The sequence below is a fragment of the Vespa velutina genome, chromosome 7, assembly GCF_912470025.1.
Source record: "Vespa velutina chromosome 7, iVesVel2.1, whole genome shotgun sequence".
NCBI classification, from domain to species: Eukaryota; Metazoa; Arthropoda; class Insecta; order Hymenoptera; family Vespidae; genus Vespa; species Vespa velutina.
Window position 1 is genome coordinate 8,356,662 of NC_062194.1, and position 4,720 is coordinate 8,361,381.

The 4,720-nt window shown below is 24.4% G+C and overlaps 1 protein-coding gene across 2 annotated transcripts in view; it reads left to right on the forward strand.

Annotated features, from left to right (window-relative positions):
• The window catches only part of LOC124950679 (AT-rich interactive domain-containing protein 5B-like), a 132,045-nt gene extending 131,808 nt beyond the window's left edge, over positions 1 to 237 (forward strand). For both annotated transcript variants that reach the window (XM_047497736.1, XM_047497737.1), the window contains one exon: positions 1 to 237. This exon is cut by the window's left edge and continues 5,802 nt beyond it. The gene's annotated coding sequence lies outside the window, so the exon portion shown is untranslated.
• The last annotated feature ends 4,483 nt before the right edge of the window (positions 238 to 4,720 follow it).

Sequence of the window (4,720 nt, forward strand, 5' to 3'; positions counted from 1 at the left end):
AGACCGATACTTTTTAAATATCTAGTATGATACTGCAGGATTCTCTTATTATCATGATTAAAAAAAAAAGAAAAAAAAGAAAAAAAAAAAAAAGAAAAAAAAGGAAAAAAAAATTGAAGAAAGAGTTAAAGAAATGCCTAAAATCGATCCTTTTTTTTTGTTTTCTGTATCTAAAAAAAAAAAAAAAAAAAAGAAAAAAAAATGAAAAAGAAAAAAAGAAAACCACAAACAAACGAATAAATAAATATATGAAGAAGGGCTTGTATGAAAACACGTGCCATAAAAGTGTTTAGATAAATGACTTCGAAATCATGCGATAACGATGGTCGTTTGTATTTGTCTTCGACGAGTCCCTCGAATAATGATTGTCAGAGGAGAGAAATAATAAGTTAAATTGTAAAACATTGAAAAATTCCATGCGATGAGATTTTACGTAAATAATAGCAAGAAGAAAAAAATAGGAAAAAAAAAAAGAATCATAACGAAAGCAGAAGAGAACGAAAGAAAGAAAAAAAGAAACTGTTTTCCTTTCCCTTTCGTTATTCATGATTGTTTGTAAATTTGAAAATTTTTAGCGAGTATGGAAGAGATGATCGCGAGTATGCCGAACGAGAAAATGAATGTTTGCGCATGAAAGAAAATTGAGAGAGTGAGAGAAAGAGAGAGAGAGAGAGAGAGAAAAAGAGAGAGAGAGAGAGAGAGAGAGAGAATGAATGAATTGTTTAAAAAACTATCGACTGCAAAATGAGTGTGAATGTTCGTTTCTTCTGTTCTTATTCTTCTATTTCTTTTTATTCCCCTCTCTCTCTCTCTCTGTCTCTCTCTCTCTCTCGCTCTCTCTTTCTCTCTCTCTCTTTTGTTTCTTTTTTTCTATCTTCCTTTGCGAGTTCTCTTCATTTTTTTGTATACTTAGCAGTGATTTTAGTGTAACCCTAATTTTTTTCTCCCCCACTTTAATAATAATAATAATAATAATAATAATAATAATAATAATAATAATAATAATAATAATAATAATAATAATAATAATAATAATAATAATAAAAATAATAAATAATAATAATTAATTATTATTACTATAATATAAATATTTTTTATTATATGGGCATTTCAGTTCCTAAGTTGGAAATAAAAATATCTACTACGAATAAGCGACTCTTGATAACTTCGAAGAACCAAATATATAATGATATTTCGAAAGTACAATTCTTTTTTTATTTTTTTTCTTTTTTTTTTTTTTTTGTTCGTTTCGTTTCTCTTCGACAATAATTCATAGTCTCATACAAGAAGTTAACGAATGATAGGTAAGTGAATTATATTTTATATAGTTGAGTAAGTTGTATGTTTTATGATTCTAGTTCTTCTTATATTTTTTTTTTTTTTTTTTTTTTTTTCATATTTTCGGTTTGTTTTAATGACACATTTTCTTTCGTTTTTCTTTTTTCTTTTTTATTTTACCCCATTTCATTTCGACATATTCCTTTTTTTTTTTTTTTTTTGTAAAATACACTCTGAAGTTGCCGCCACGAGCAATGATTTTTCTCATTGGTTGCGTTCGCGCGATGTCGCACACGCACCTTGGTGTGAAACGACTGAAGTAAAAGAAAAAAGCATGGATAAGGCGGAATGCATGCAGCATGTGCCGCGAAATTTAAAATCCCTTTACGGCAGCCATAAAGCGATAACCTGTTTAACCAGTCCAGCGACCGTAGTGTAGACGCGGGACGTTTTACCTCGCAAAATCATTTCTATTCGGCCGTTTTTCACATAGCAAATTTTTCTCCAAACGTCTTAGACTTTTCCTCTCTCTCTCTCTCTCTCTCTCTCTCCCTCCCTCCCTCTCTTTCTCTCTATGACTATAGCGCGTTTCAAAAGAGATCTTCCATCGATTTTTCAATCGGAATACGTTCATCGATTTTCATTAAAATATCATGTGATATTTTCAAACCATAGAAATAAATCGAGGTAGGTCTATTTTAACGAAGTTTTATTACAATTAGGCATTATAATTTGCATGATTTCGAAATGATAGAATAATAATGACAAGTATAAATATATAACATTGTTGTATGAAATACTGCAAAGAAAAAAAGCTTCTACATAACGTCGATAATGTAGAAATATATATCATAATTTTAATATCCGCTAGGGTCCGCTAAACGAAATCGTATATTTTCATGGATCGTGCCATTCTTTTTTTTTCTTTTTCATTTTAATAGAAACAAAGAAAAAATACCTTCTTTTATGCGTCGTTTATTATTCATAAATTATTAATATACATATATATATATATATATGTATATGGTGATTTTCTTTTAAATTTTTTTTTCTTAAAAAATGAAAATATTGTATATACGTCTGATGAAGGTTGTTTTGAGCAAAATTTGTCAATTTTTCAAATATGCCGGTGGCCCTGAGTCATTTTTTCGAATATAAACAAAACAGATATTTAATGACCAATCGAGAGAATAAGAAAGATTGCGAATGATCCATTTAAAATTATCAAATATAATTTTTTTTTTATTTGAAACAGTATACTACATTCTTTTATTTCAATAAATCTAAGAAAAAAAAATTATTCTTGATTTTATTACTAGAAATACTATCAAGTGAATCGCAATAAATAAAAATCATCTGTATAATTATAAAAGAGATACAATTTTTTTTTTTAAGATAACAATTTGAAGATCATTTAATTAATTTACAATTAATATTAGAAAATAATTCATTAATTTAAATTTAATATTGCAAAAGAAGATTATATATATAGTAACATTGTAAAATGATGAATAATTGTTTCGAACTGCGTAACATTTTTATTTTAGTTACCTAATCTATTTGCTTCTTTCTTCTAATTTTTAGTTTATTATATATAATAATTATTACGATATATTATAGTAATAATTATTATATATAATAATTATTAAGAAGATATCTGATCAATTTGTTCATTTGATCTATTGATCTGATTTGATTGGATATACCTGTGATATATTAATATTTTTTTTCCAGTTTAGTATTCTTAACGTAATCTTATCGTAATCTTTACGTTAATATGAAAACTCAAAAAGTTAGTTTAATCACCTTTTCTATACTTGGCATATTGGCGAACGAAATTTCTTTATCAAAATTATCAGCTTTAATTATTTTTTTCATTTTCTAAAGCATATTAATATCAATTAAATTTTATTATTATTGTTTTTACTGATGTTTTGTATTTGAAACAATAATTTGTTATATAAGCAACGAAATTGAATATATATTTTTATTATACAAGACAATATTGTTAAATTCTATTATCTCGAAATTTTAGAAAATATCTTTGAAAAACGCTTTTGCTTTAAATATAATTCTATTTACAGTATTTCGTAAAGATCTTTTTTGAAAATCGATGTATTAGACAAATATGATGCGAAAAAAATTGGCAGGATTTTTTCAAAAAAATATTTCATCAATAAAATAAGGAATTATCGAATATCGTAAGGAAAAGAAACTTTTTCGTTGGTAAAAAATTACCACAAAAAATTAACTACGAATGTAATACATTTTTTCGATAAAACATGTATATATATATATATATATGTGGACTATTTTTTTTTATTCATTAGATTATATATTATTATTAATTTTATAACTCATAAAATGTTAATTAGATTTTAGTTTAAGATGTTTTTTTAGTTAATGAAGATTAAAGAAATGTAAAAATGTGAAATGTGGCTAAATGTAAAAAATATCATAATTAATAGTTTTTATTTTTAATATGTTTTTCTATAAATATTACAGTATAACAAAAATCCCATATACTATATTCTAGGTTTCACAAATATTTTTATTCCTTTTATAAATAAAGATGTTTAAAAAAAAAAAAAAAAAAAAAGAAAAAAAAAGAAAAAAAATGAAAAAAGAAAAAAAATAAATACTATGACTCCTGGTTTACAATTTTCGAAAACTCTGGATTGATATACCAATGGAAAAATTTTTTTTTCTTTTTTCTTTTTTACAATTTTTAAAATAAATTCAATTTTCAAATATAAAATAAAAATCTTTTCTTTGGCTGAATTCAATCGTCGATTGTTCGAGAAAATTCAAGAAAAAGATTCTCTGAATTGTATTCGATTATTGATTGTTTGGATAATATAAGATTTATTACTTAGATCTTAAAATTTCGAAAAATCTAAGCCATCATTTACAAAAGTATTAATATTAAAATTCGACTTACTTTCGGATTTTTCCCAAAATCAAATTTTTGTAAATTTATGTAAATAAAAGATTAAGGGAAATTATTTTATTATACATCTATTTCGATATTTGATATTAACGGTATACCATGGATCAATAAATCAATGATAAATTTGCATTAATGTTTAGTTAATTACCATTTAGACTCCTCAGAATACTCCTGTTTTATTATCAAATATATATTATCAGATTATCATTTTTCAATAAACTTATTTTCTTTCAATTTTCAATATATTAGATAAATATATAAATAAATGACATAACTATTATTCTTTTGCTTAGGTATAATGTCTGAAATAATTTACTATAACTGTTAAATTTTATCAATTCACTATAGCTTTATGCTTTCGTTAGTTGTAATTTTAATACAATTGATAAATATTAGCTATTGGGTTTTTTGTACTCGAATCGGAAAACTATACTACAGCTACTACATGCGATATTTTTTTTTCAGTCCGTAGGCTATATACATACATATGTA